Source organism: Plectropomus leopardus, chromosome 8, assembly GCF_026936395.1.
Source record: "Plectropomus leopardus strain MGB_pleo_1.0 chromosome 8, ASM2693639v1, whole genome shotgun sequence".
NCBI lineage: Eukaryota > Metazoa > Chordata > Actinopteri > Perciformes > Serranidae > Plectropomus > Plectropomus leopardus.
Genome location: NC_142183.1, coordinates 28,083,779 through 28,098,522, shown reverse-complemented (window position 1 = coordinate 28,098,522; position 14,744 = coordinate 28,083,779). Strand labels below are relative to the sequence as shown.

The following is a 14,744-nucleotide window of genomic DNA, read 5'->3' as shown; positions in this document are numbered from 1 at the left end:
CTCTGGTACGGCGAGGAGCGAGTATACATTACCCTGTGAGCTCTCGGCTTGCTGCAGGCACTGACTGCTGTCTGTCTCTACAGAGGCTCTCCGTCCTGTTTTATGTCTGTCACACGCTTACACGCAAGAATGAAAGCATGCAATCCTGCACATGGGCGCACACCATCTTGCTCCCCAGTTGTGTGCACACATACACAGACCACTCTAGTGAACATTTTGCTTAGCGCATGTACTGCTGCCTGTATATTGACGTGTACAATGTGAAAAACTGGTGTGGCTGCCGCTACAACACACCTCTGCAGGCTAATCCCTTTCCCTCTTTCGCACCTCTTTCACCATCTTTCTTGTATCAGTCCACCCCTTCTTTCCCTCCTCTTCCTCCCCTTACCTTGCACGCTTTCCACCCTCCATCTCATCCTTTGAGGCCCCTGCATTTAGAGAAGTAAGCCTGCTGGCGGGGGTTATTCTCGCTAATTCTAGCCCACAGTGGGGTGCCCATTAGGGGGTTTGATTCTTGGTTTTGATGTCAAAACCTGGAGGTTGTTTCCTAGAGCCAAGCTCACATCAAACAAGACACATGGGCGTTCTGTAGGACAAGTCAGCATTTGCCACCTGAGCGCAATGCTTGCCTAGATTTGCAGTCGAGGAATAACCACTGTGGGGCGGAGCGGGCACCATAGGCCCCCCAATAGGTTACTATTCATAGAAAACACACAAGGACGACCCAGGAAAGGTTTGGTGATGTCGGAATAATTACCATCATGCAAGAGTTAAATTTTTAATACCGGAATCTTCAAAACCTTCACTACAAGATTTGTATCATCTCTCTCATCATTTTTTTATGTACGTGGAGAGCAGGGGACCACACGGTGCACTGAGGGATCCCTTAGTGAAGCTAACTAAGTGCTTGACTGATTGCATCACTATACTGCCAGTGACTAACAACTGATCTTAATCATCTCCATGCAAGACATAAGAATGTAAAATTCATAGACGTAAATGATGTATGTATTTCAACCTACTGCATTAACTGCAATACAGCACTGCATGTGGACTCAGTGGAATACTTTTATTATCTACTGTCACTAAATACAGCAAATTAAGAAACTAGAACTACCGCCTCCAAAAACCAGTTGCAGTTACAGTTTACACCCATGTCTGTGAAAACATGGCATCCTCCCCAGTTTGAAGGTGGGCATCCAAGATTAGCGTCGCCAGTTCAGTGTCAGTCAAAATGTCATTACATCATGGCCAGAAACGTGTTTTTGCAAAACATTATGATGCCACTGTGAAGTTGACCTTTTGGATATATAATATCATCACTTTATTTTTTTATTTTTTTATCTTATTAGAAATTTGTGTGAAATTGTTTTCATAATTAGTGTACGATTTCTGCAGTTATGGCAAAAAAATGCATGTGAAGATCACACTAACCTTGACCTTTGACCACTAAAATCTAATCACTTCATCGCCCAAGTGGATGTTTGTGCCAAATACCTCAAGGTGTTCTTAAGATATCACGTTCACAAGAATTAGTCAGACAAGGTCAAAGTGACCTTTATCTGTGAACTATGACCACCAAAATCTAATCACTTCATCGTTGAGTCCAAGTGGGCATTTGTGCCAATTGTTTTGTTTTTTTAAAGATTTTTCTGGGCTTTTTGCCTTCATTAGATAGGAAAATCTAAGTGTGAAAGTGGGAGAGAGGGGAGATGAAAAAGCAGAGGACCGAGGTTGGAATCAAACCTGCGGCCGCTGCGGCGAGGACGTAACCTCTGTACATGGGGTACCTGCTCTAACAACTAAGCTGCTGGATGGTCCATGCGTGCCAAATTTGATGAAATTCCCTCAGGGCATCCTTGAGATGTCTTGTTTATGAGAATGAGACATACGGATGTATGGACATATAACTGATACAGAGGCATAAAATAAGCAGTTAGATACAGTTAAAATTTGAAATGCATCTCGTGACTTTGTTTGCACTGCAAGTGGATTAACACTGAGTGCTGTATGCGGTGACAATGTATGTATACGTTATTGTGTGATTTTATTTCTAATTTAATTCTAATCTATAATTCATCAGTGTGTAATGGACTATTCACTGCTCGGTTTAAAATTAATACAAAGTGACAACACTGAGTGAAACACATGCATCGCATTAAACTGTCACCCCCTCCTCCCCTGCCAACAATTTTCTTTCTGTCTCTTATCAAATTCTGTACAACATGCACACACACACACATACAACCACACGGGAGTGATAATCCACGGCTACACAGTCGCAATAATATCTAATGGGACTCTTCACCCACTTGATCCCCTCCTATCCGTCCATTTGCTCAAACAGAGCAACCATAGACCAGTGGGCTGTTTTTTAGCAAATCTGCTTAGAGAAGTGATAGAAGCTCTCTCACACACACACAGTTGCTTTTAAACAGGATTTACGCTCCAAGTCATCTCCAGAGGGGCGGGGTCCCTAAGATGTTAGACAACAACAACAATAACAGCGCGGCAGCGATGGTCATGTGTAAAGGCAAGGACCATGAGGACGAGTCAAAACCGATTTACACTTTCCAATCTCAAATGAATGCGCTGAAATCATGACGAACAGGAAGAGAGAGCATGCAGAATGGAAAATAGAGAGGCAGAGAGAGTGGATTGGGGCCAGGCAGCGGCAGAGAAATTGAGTTTCACACTGGTAAATAAACAAGGAGGACGGTGAGAGCGAAGTGCCATCCAACAATATTAACTCCTCTGATTATTGATACAGTATAGTTCCAGGATTACAAATACATTTCAGCCATGCAGAGCAGGTCTTATTTTCATAACAGCCTGGAGACCCCCAGTGAGTAGGGAGCTACCATCTTTGTTAGCTCTGGCCTTTACACATTTCCAAGAAGCTTGTTTGCACAGAGGCGAGCTAATCCCGCTCACTAAACATGCCCTACAAGCGGCGGGAATGAAGATGAGGAAAAAAAAATTCAAGAAATGTATTCATGCTAAAACTGTCTTTGCTGCAGATGCTACGACGTGAAGTCATGACACGCCGGGTGTTGTTTTGCAGGTTTGCATTTTGTCTACCATTATGATGGCTTAATCATCAGAAGGAATCGAGGCGCAGTCTGTAGCTGCAAATGCAGATCCAGGCTACACGTCCTGCGGGAGTAAACAGTAAGCTGCCAGAGAGAGATGCGTTTCTCGGATTGTGTGTGTGTGTGTGTGTGTGTGTGTGTGTGTGTGTGTGTGTGTGTGTGTATGGGGGGGGGGGGACTTAAAAAGCTATCTGTTTTATTCGGTAGCATTGCCATAGCTCCTCAGGCATATGACAGGGACACCTCAGACGAGAGGCCCTGAAGGACCCAGAGGAACCTGTTATACCTAAACCACCCGAAACACAACAAAACAGCACACCGCCCACTGGGAGCCCACAGCGGATGCCGAGAGGAGGGAGGGAGGGATGAATGGAGAATGAGGATAAAGAGAGTGATGGATAGATAATGAGAGATGGAGAGATTTCACAGTGAAAATGGAGAGAATTGAAGGATAGAGAGATTGCCAAGTGAGACATGGAGTGATAGAGGGTTTTAATTAGTGGATAAGGGCTTGCTATCTATGGGCAGCGGCAGCACTCTCGTCACGTAGTTGTGCTTTCATAGCTGACCAAGCCTGAAATCTCTTCCTGCTAATGCCGAGTTTACCAGCAGAACACATAGTGTATATGCACGGGCACAGCACACACAAACACACACACACAATTCTGGACTTCTCTCTATACGTACAGTATCCCTGATAAGACGTTAAGATGAAACACACACTGACAATTCGCCACAGACGGACACACAGTCAGTGCCCCCTGCGCCCACACACACTTATAGCATTTCACACTAACCGGCAAACACACTTGAACACCCACACACCATGGAGAAACAGCACAGTCTATACTGGCCTTTTCAGAAAGGACTGTGTTGTGAAAAACCTTGCTCGCTTCTTCCTATGCGCCGTCGCAGTGTCTTTACCATTCAGCCTGCACTGCCTACCTCCATTATTCCTCACACCGCAGCACCCAAGGTTAATGCTTGTATGTACAAAGCAAGTCATATAGGTGACACAACAGCCTGGCGAGTCTGAGCGTGTGCCCGCTGGTGTCGGAATGGGAGCGTGACCAAGAAGCGGAAGAAAAAGTGAGCGCATGTCCACTCACGGAGCAGATCGGTTCTTGTCAGGAGCTGTCAGGAGCCAGGAAACCATCGTGGACCATTTGACTATTTATAGCGGACTTGGGTCAAATCCCACATCACCGCTGAATGCCTGAGCAGTGTGGAGAAATCCATAAGGTCCTACACTATTCATGCCCCCTGAATGTGGCCTAGAGCGAGGGAGTAGCTGAGTTTTAACTTTTCAAAGGCCGTTTTCATATCTTGACTACTGTTAAAACTTTTTTTCTTTCTTTCAGATCTCGTCTAAGGTATGGCTTTTTTCTCCTCCACTGCTTCTTACCAGACTACCACTTTCTTTTCATGATATCCACTTCTACTCCCTCTCTCTGATCTAAAAGCCCTCTGTTGATTCCCCTCAAGGCCAAGGAGCAAACAAAAATCACAAAAAGGACGAGAATATGCAACTGCACACAGGCCCCATGTGAGCATTCACACGCACAAATAGGGGTGCAAAATGCTGGGAATACTCCGGCTGAAAATGTCTGTGGTTATTAACAGGGATTTAAAGGGAATTAAGGGTCACAAAAACAAAATAAAATAGAAAATAGTGCCAATTTTTAGGCTGTATATGGTAGGGAAGATTAAGTACACAATTATCTGCATCTTTATCCGTCTCTGTATTCAGAATAGATGTTGTTTGACTCGCAGGGGGACAGACATATGGATGTCAATGGTAAACCATTAATCTGTCACTTGCCAAGGAAATATTTGACCAGACGCACACGATAGTCTAGAGATTAATTTTGCTACCCTTTAGTTTACTGCACAGCACATCACTTGGGTCAAGCTAGCTAACAGCAGCAGCACTCGTAAACGCTCATTACCCATACCAGATACTTATCTCGTCCAAGTGTTCAGCTCAACCCTAGTATTTAACATGCCATATGTAGATAGAAAACAAACCTTTAACCATGTCAAAAGCAGACATAATACCTGAATTTGCCAAATAAATCCATTAATGTGCCATGTAGCATGTTAGCTACCATTGCCTAGCATGTTAATTAATGGGAAAAGGTATTCTGAAAATTTGAGCAAACAAATATGCAAACTTTAAGGTTTTAAATGAAAAACTTCTGTAGAAGAGAAATGTTTTTTTTAATAAAGAATGAGTCAAAACAGAACAAAGCTCTATTAGTATTCTCAATCAAGCTATGTCCCACAAGGTACAAGCTAGCTGGCAAAAACTAGCATAAAATGTAAACAAGTTGCAAACTCTGTGCTTTGCTTCAGGCTACTATCTGCTGGTTAACTGAAATGTCATAAAAATACAAAATATATCCACTCAAATAATATAATCAAAACTAATCAAAGCATGTAGTCCTTTGGCTCACACAGTGCAGCGGTGCTGGCAGCAGTGTGGGCTGCAAATGTGATGGGAGAATGTACTGTGAATGCAGAGGATTGTAATTTTAATACGATGCTGATTATGAGTGAGATGTTGAGTGCATTTTAACAACTGAATGAGCGTACTTTTAACCAAAACATGCCATAAAACCAGTGTTGGGGAGTCGCCTAGTAAACTATATTTAAAGATAGTCGTGTAACCTCTTGAAATCAGAGCAAACTGGCTTGATGTCTTACAATTTACAAAAAAATTAGCTGAATTTACTATTTTTTTAAGGTAAGGAAACAAGATAAAAATAAACAAACTAATAAAATAAACACTGATAAAATAATAATGCTAGTTTTCTATGTTTTTGTAATTAATTATTACTATTGTTAATTAACTAACTAATCATTTCTCTTCTCTTCTCTAATTTTTTAGGTCTTTTTCTAGTAATCTTTTCCTAATTTCTTGCAATCTGTGGGACATCTCTTGCCAAGTTGCTGATCACATTTTAGCCATGTTTAAAAAAAAAATAAAATAATAACAAAACATCAAACCAATTTGCTCAGCTTTCAAAAGTTTAAATGCATAGAAAAAGTGCTGAATGCAGCAAAAGAAATCAGATGCCCTTCCAGGCTTCAAAGGTTAACTACATTTTGCTGTAACTTCCTGGTAGTTCATCTACATTCTTCATTTCATTTCTGCTTAGTGGTCCAGGCAGTTAGATTACTTTTTTTTGGCCATTTTTCCCTATATTTTACTACTGAATCAATATATCTACATCTATATATAACGCTTTGCATGAATTAGATTAGCTACTTTTGCAAGATCTTGTGAGAGCTTTTGCTGACTCTCACGTGAATAGTGCAGCATTTTATTTCATCGGCTTGACCTGGTTAAGGACTTACTTACTTTATTAGAGTAAAGGGGTGGCTGAGGTGTGACTTAGTTTTTTATTAATTTTTTTCCTTCAGCCTCCCTGAGTGACTGGAGGAAAATGAATGCACGCCCCTCCCTCCACCATAAATAACTATATTCCTCAGTTTCTGGCTGTGATAAATGATGTGATTTGAAGATTTTTAAAGAAATCATAGCTTTAAAACCTACTAACAGTTTTGGGGGCTCTGAGGATACTTAGAATAAATACAAAATATGAACACTTAAAGGTGAGTGTCTCTGCCCTAAGCAAAATCAAAAAACATAACTCCATTCCTGGTGCTTAAAAAATGATTTGAAGTGCCTCCCGCATTTTGCACCACCCGTCTTCCCTCTCATAAATAATGAACAGTCCCTGACGCATAGGCACTTTTTGCAACAAAGTCAGTTGAGTGGCATTTTTTAGATTTCTCAAAATGGCAAAAGACCTAGTATTGCTTCTTAAGTGTATCCTCCCACTATTAAAAGGTCTGATGTTTATGTTGAAATTGTGCACAAATTTCACAATCCCTGCCCCTGCCCCCCTGCCCCCCGCTTACCAGACTACTTTCACGATATCCACTTCTACTCTTTCCTCTCTGATCTTAAGCACTCTGCTGATTCCCCACAAGGCCGAAGAGCAAACAAAAAACACAAAAAGGACAAGCACATGCAACGGCACACATGCCTCCTGTGCACACTCACAACACCACATTCCATTGCAGGGGCGCACGCATCTGACCACAAACACACGGACACACACACACACACACACACACACACGGAGCAAGAGACACCACCCAAAACCACTTAATCAATATTCCTGACAAGGCAAAGCCTTATTCAACACATTTGATATTCCTCCTCTCTCGCAAGATAAATACATGTCACTGTCCTCCTAGCAGGACTAAAAGGCTGTTCACACTAACTCGCTTTGCAAATAAAGCTTTACATCAAGACTGACAACCTCCTAAGCTCTCTGCATCAGCCACTGCTTGGTAAAAAGCCTCTTTCAATAATGCATTTGACCGCTAAAACCTCCAACACCCAAAGCAAGGCGAAGTGGCAGCATTAACACAAAGAATTAATTGATAAATCAATTGCATTGATTGAAAATCGGATTTGGCGATTAGTGATTTAGACAGTATTTCCTGTGTATCTCCTTTATTAAGTTGTTGATTAGGTCGAAATAAGTGAATAAAAAGCATTAGTCCTGCAGAGGAGTAGCTGAAAAGATCTAGTAGTAGCTGTTGAGCAGCATTGTAGATTGATTTCTGAATGCTAAGTGGGCTAATCTTACATCTACACCTTTATAATGTGTCGCTTGTCATCCGGAGAAAGCCCTGAGAGCTCCCTAAGGCTCCTCCTGCTCCTCAGATCTGTTCTCAACCTTCACCTCCTCTCTGGTTCCTCCTTCCTCAACAAAGAGATGGAGCAACTCCACAAAGGCCACAACACTGAGTCGGGAACAAATTGCGTTCTTGGTGGTGCTCTTTTATGTGCGAGGCCTGAATACATTCCCTCCATATGCGTTTTCAGTGCACAGAAACACATAAATGCCTCTCAATGGTATGCCATCCAGTTTGGTTAACCCCGAGAAATAAATGCAATTCAAACATTCCCAAAGTTTTATGGATGTTAGAAACCAAAGCGATGTTTTCGACCCTGAAGATTCTGCCTGATGCATGTGTGAGATGCATATCAGCGAAAAGAGGAGTTGCAGTTTTCTAGACAACAAATAAACAAAGCTTGAAATCAATAGCACAAACTGTAAAATGTATTTGCAGTTAAGAAACGGCAGGGAGTCACTTTTCTCTTCAATATCATATACCGTGCTTTGTTTTTCATTTGCCTGTATCTTATTTTCCATTGCAGCCTTCTTCTCCTTTTTTTTTTTAATTTGCAAGTCAAAACTGCATCGAGCATGTTCCTTAACGGTTTCTCATTTTGTTGCTCGGCAGATGAATCATTGTGTCATCTGAGCACATTAAAGACAGCAAAATGTGAATTTTCCTAACAATTCCTCTTGCAGGCACATTGGGTCGGGATGACATGCAAGCACATACTGTAAAATTTAGGATTTCAGGATTGTTACATCTGGAGACAACATGTGTTAAGTCTGCTATATTTGAGAAAAAATGACTGCATGCTGCTGCCATGATTTTCTTGGAGTAGATATAGGGTATTTCTTTGCTTGGATCACTTTCTTTGTGCAGTTTGGCTTGGCGTTTTGGCTGGCAATCAGCGGAGAATATGTGTCTCTGCAGTACGAAGTCAATCCAGGGTGATGATACACGTACTTGAAACACGTCCCAGAGTTCACGGTGGATCAGGACTCATTCTGAAATTAAACCTTGACAACAAAACAACTCCCCTGCAACATGCCGAAGAACATATTGAACTCGATTGAACTGCACCGTACAGTATTGTATATTGTAGAAAACATGGCTTCCAGCAGAGACGCATCAAGCACCGTTTTGGAGCTATTCATCTTTTCTATGAGTTAATAATTCATGATCATCTAGAAAGTAGAGCTATGAATATTACTGATGATACACATGAGGCTATTTACCAGTCAGCAGGAAATAGATGAACTCGTTTAGAGCAGAGATGTACAGTATACCGTCACTGTGTTTTATGTAGTAAAATAAATCACTTCTTAGGCATGCAACAAAGCTGCAGATGCAACTTATCCATATCGAGGTATTAATCATGATCTGGAAGTGCAGATGTAGGTGTGTAATGTGTTGTTGCTGTTTCATTGTGGGCTAATATGCAGCAGGTGTGTGGTCAACTCGCTTAGAGATCAATCATTTTGTTACAAAAGCCACTGAAATCTAATTACCAGTTGTCTTGATGTTGATGATGCGCAACAAGTTTTTCTGAACATTTGATGGATCTTGACAGAATCCTTCCCATTTAATTGTCCCCCATTGATTCAAGTGAAGGTGAAACGCTGCCAAACATCTTGTCGGCGTCAAAACTGGCCAGTGGCGACTCCCTTTTTGTCCCCCGTGTCAACAAAAGCAGGATAAAGTCAACGCAGATATAATGGATTTCAACTTAATTATTTTGACACTGATGCCAGGACGTGCTCTGTGAAGTGAAGGACAATTTATGTGGTAATAAATTGGGGAAGAAACAAAAATTGATTTCTTTGTTCTTCTAAAGTTGTCCACTGACTTGATTAATAAAAATCTCACGGTGAGAAATGTGTCCCTGTAGGTGCGCATCCATAAGCTTTCTCTCTCTCTCTTTCTGTGTGTGTGTGTGTGTGTGTGTGTGTGCCTGCTTAGATATTAGTGCATACAGTCTTAGTGTAAATACAGTACACACAGAGGGACAAACTAAAATGAACAGCAGGACAGAACCACAATCCAACAGAATCAAAAGAACCGTTATAAAGTGTACAGGGGAGATAGACAAAACTAAAAAAAAAAACAAACACTTAAACACCTTGCCATAGACGAATTAGAGTGGCAGGTATCAGTCAATTGACAGAAAATACATTTTGAAAAAAAAGATAATTAATTTAAAAGATAAGTAATTTTTCAAGCATAAATGGCATCTATTACAACTTCCCAAATGTGACTGTTATATGTTTTTTTTAGTGTTCCATCCATGTATATTGTGATATCTTTGGGTTTTGGACCATTGGTTAAAGGAAACAAGACATTTGAAGACGTCAACTTGGACTATTGCAGTGGTTCTCAAACTGTGGGGAGAGACCCTCTGCAGGGGGGGCGTAGAGCCACAGCAGGTGAGGTGTGGATGATTTAAGAAAAAATATGGAATGAAACAAAGTTGAATGAATATGATTTATGTCAGGAAAAGTAAACAAACAAGAGTTCAATGATTTTATTTCAATATTATTCCACATTGATCCTTTTATTAGTTGCCTCTCCAATTATTGTTAAATATTTGAAAAAAAAAAAGTGGGGTGGGGGGGCATGACCTTTTTTTTTCTCTACGGCTTGGTATGACCAAAAAGGTTTGAGAACCACTGGAGCATGCGAACTTGTGATGAACATATTTGACAAAACAATTAATTTGTATATTTAGAAAATAATTGGTAGAATAACTGATAATAAAAATAATTTCTATTTGCAGCCCTGTAAGACAACATAATACAACAACATGCAAATGAAGGCCTCAAAAATTAGCATACACTAAAATCAGCTCCTCTGTCTCAGCCCTCTAGCTAGGTGCATTCCATCAGCAATTCTCTTCACACACACACACACACACACACACACACACACACACACACACACACACACACACAACTCCTCTTGACAAATTAATCTCATATTTTAAAGAGAAGTGGAGTGGGCTTGACCAGTAAACCTCTCGTGGCTCTGATCCTTCTGTCTTCTGACTGGAATTTGAGAGAGGGGGGGACTGAGGGGGGGGGGGGCTGAAGCTAGGGAAGAGCGAAGGGAAGCTGTGATTGCATTTTCACAATACAAATCTCACATAACACCCCGCTCCTTATCTAACTGTATATAGATCCTGACTTTTGCCCATAGCCCAATGGAAAAAGACAAGAGAGAAAAGAGAGCTGGAGATGCCAGTTGAGACATCGCCAAATACTTTAAAGAAGAATGCCTGCGGCATATGCTCTACGTGTGTGTGTCTGTGTGTGCGTGTGTGTGTTTGCAGCACTGGTGACTGAAGGTGATTTTGGTTTTGATACTATTTCTGTCTATTTCTCTGTTGCTGTTGTTGGTCCCGCTTATTGTTTCGACATTAAAATAAACTACTTTATTTGGACACTTCATCATATGGAGGAAAAAAAAACACAGGAAACAAAATGCTTGCTGTTGGGAGATATATTTTATCATAGTGGAAGAAGGGGCCAAATGTAAGAGAAAGCAGACAGGAAAAATCTTGGTTTCACTATCATGTCTTATCAGTGTTTTCAAAAAATATTAATTTATCGATATATGCCAATAGTGAATATGCCAAAAGTCATTTTCAGCAGTATCAATTCACTGGTACCAGCTGTGCTTTCCCTTTAGTGATGTTACAGTACTGGCATTTCTAACTTTGATACATACTCTGAAAAATATCAATATTTCCAAATTTGCAGAGAGCAGCAGCATAATTGTAGGTAACATAAACAATAAGAGAGAGCAACAAAGCTAAGCTGTATCAATATTAAAGAAAATGAGAAATCCTTTCAAATATTCAGAATCCATATCTATTGATAAATCAACATTTTTTTAAACACTTCTCTCTTATTGCTAATGTTCAATACAGTCATTCTGCTGTTCTTTGCTACTAGTATGGAAAAGAAAAGTTATATCCATGATATAGCCTTGTATGTTTATCTTTTAATACAAATTTTGGATTCTAAGTCAATTTTTTCCTGTGGTATCACAAATGGTACCAAATATCGATATTTTTCAAGGTGTTGTATCAGTTAGAAAGTCATGTAAACATTATGTCTTCTACAAATATCTACATCTTAAAACATATTATCTTACTTTGGAAATTTATATTACAGAACATGTGTACACAAAATACTGGCACTTTCTGTATATGTATTATAAAAAGTTAATTGTTAAACAAAAACAAAATACTGTTTATTACATAGTTTGTAAGAATAATGACCATATACTGGACCGTGGCTCCATATTTACTGCATATTATAAGTAGACATGCTATGCTATCAAGAATGCCTTACTGTATTAAGCTCATTACTTGTAAACACAACTGTAAACACTAGGTCTATACCACCATATGATATTTTTATAGGGTAATTTGGTGATATTATACTGCTTTTGTGTTTCCTTTTTTTTTTTTTTTTTAATCGCAGTGCCGGCAATTTCCTTACTGCAGAGGAAACCCTAATTAGCGCTGCAGGATTTGTTAAACAATTCCTCTTGAGGATGGAGCAGTATTGCAGCAAGAAGGTAAATATTTGAAGTTGTACAATGGTTACGTCTGTAAGTGTGTGTGCGTGCCTGTGTGTGTTTGTGCATGAAAGTCTAGTGGTCCAGTAGTCTGACTACCCGACTGGCACGAGCTCTTCTACTTTAAAATTACCAGCAGGGTGGCGAACACTGTGACACATTTTATGCTTTTCTAGCAATTACATTCTTACCATATGATGGACATGCAGAGGGGGGGGTGGGGGTAGATAGAGAGAGAGAGAGAATAAAAACTCCCACTGGGCCTCATATCGCCTGCGAGCTCCAACTCTGTCTGCAGCACTAAGTGTTGTACTCAATATTATAAACAACCTCTGATGCATTTCACATTGTCCTCTCACTAATTCATGACCCCAATTTTATTAAGGAAATGTAGTTTTGCAGCAAACTTGTGGGGCAGAAGGGAAGTGTGTGAGCGATTCCATGGGAGAAAGGAGCATTACAGTGCCAGGGGCAACTGCATTCCTGGAATGAAAATTCATAAATAATGCAGGGCTGGATAACAAAAAGAACTCCCCCGCTGTCTCGCACAGCACTGTGCTAACCAAAGGCCATGCAGTATCACTCAAATCTCAGAAAAACACAAATTATTAGACACAAGCGAAGATTTTTTTTTTTTTTTTGTTAGTGGTTTCTTGACAATGGGATGTGCTGACAGTAAAAACGCCAGTATCCTAACAATCGCCACTGCGGGGCCTGAATTGTCAGGAAGTTGCACTGGAATTATAATGGGGCGCCAAGCCAAGGAGCTCGGCAGCTTCTCTGGATTTGGTTGGAAAAAAAAACACTCCATATGCACAACAACACGTCTGAAAATTAAAAAGTGAGTGTGCAACAGCTGAAAGACATAATTACCACAGAGGCGACTGCTGACCACTAACTGAGGATGTTGGCACAAGCTGAAGTGTAAAACCCCGAATAAGTGACTGATTGATTAGTCATGTGGATAGCTGGTTGACTGACAGAAATGCCGATGCCTTATCAGTGCCATGTGTGCAGCATATAATTGGTGGAGTGACATTTCAATTCAAAGACTTGTCCTCTAATTGTTAAAGGCATTGCCATAATGGGGGTGCTATTCTAAAAAATGCACTTAATCACTGCTCATCAGCACGTCCAATGCTGCAAACCTGCAGGGCCTTAAAAAACATCCACATGGACGACATGCGCAAACACACTTCGCCAGACTATAGCACGAGCAGCCCGTAGCTATGACACACAGCTCATCAACGCTACAGTACAGTACAGTGGGAGAAATGAATGTATCATCAACCTCCCCAGCAGCATCTACATCATCTTCTCCAGTGTGCACTGTAAGTGTGTATGTTTGCGTGTGACAGAGACACAGAAGGAGTGTGTGTTATCTAACCTCCATGCACAGATGCTCTCTATTAATCACGAAGAGCAAAGACAGGCTGCCTCATTTTTATCATCACTATCAATACCGTGCGGGCCGGGGAGGAATTAAGCACGGCCCGCATCATCCTGAGCAGGTAGGAGAGTGACATGCAATGCAACACTGACAGAACAGTCTATAGGCTTGTAGGTGTTTTTGGATCTTATAATAATATGGCAGGACAAAGGTATGCCTGATGGGAGAGACAATCCAAACATCAATACAGAAAGATGTGCCCAGTGGCTGGAGTAGTGCATTAGATCCATGTATTAGACATATTGACGAATTGTAGTTTCTGATTACAATGCATTTGCATTTTCTAATGCAAAGATATCCTCTCCATTCTAGTCGAGTAAAGCAAGATTAACAAACCATGCACAGGGAGAGTATGGGATGCTTTCTTGGAGTTTCTCGTTAATGGAGGAATATATTTAGACAATTACTCAGGATTTTTTGGTTATTTATTTATTTGTTTTTCCCTATATAATTATTTATTTATTGGAAATATGCCCTCGGTGGTTTACTTCGAGCAATTATTTATAATCTGCTGTGAAGGAGAGAAGTGAGGAGGTCTAATTTAAATCTACCGGAGCATATCCATCCTGGTGCAATTTTCCCTGCCTTCACAATAATTATGATTTATCAAAATGCATTTGCTGCCTGTTAATTATTTACCCCAGCACATTTTAAACACAGCCAATGTAGAGGGGGAAAAAATAAATATCATGCAGTTCAATAATTCAGTCAGGGGAATGGCTTCAGCAGCGTGCAGAAGGGTAGAAGTTCATGTGTGAGGTGAGACATTTATCTGCAGAATAAAGCAGGTCACAGTGTTGAAATGTATCCTGACATGCCTGTTGGACCTGTAGTGGTGGTGGTATGTGTAGCCCGGGCCCGGTAGGCTGCGTTGATGTTTGAAGACAGAAGGCACGCGTCAGAGAGATCTATACCCC

The 14,744-nt window shown here is 40.7% G+C and overlaps 1 protein-coding gene across 2 annotated transcripts in view; it reads right to left on the bottom strand.

Moving 5' to 3' along the window:
* The window catches only part of tenm1 (teneurin transmembrane protein 1), a 306,672-nt gene that overhangs the window by 202,844 nt on the left and 89,084 nt on the right, over positions 1-14,744 (bottom strand). The window lies entirely within an intron of this gene.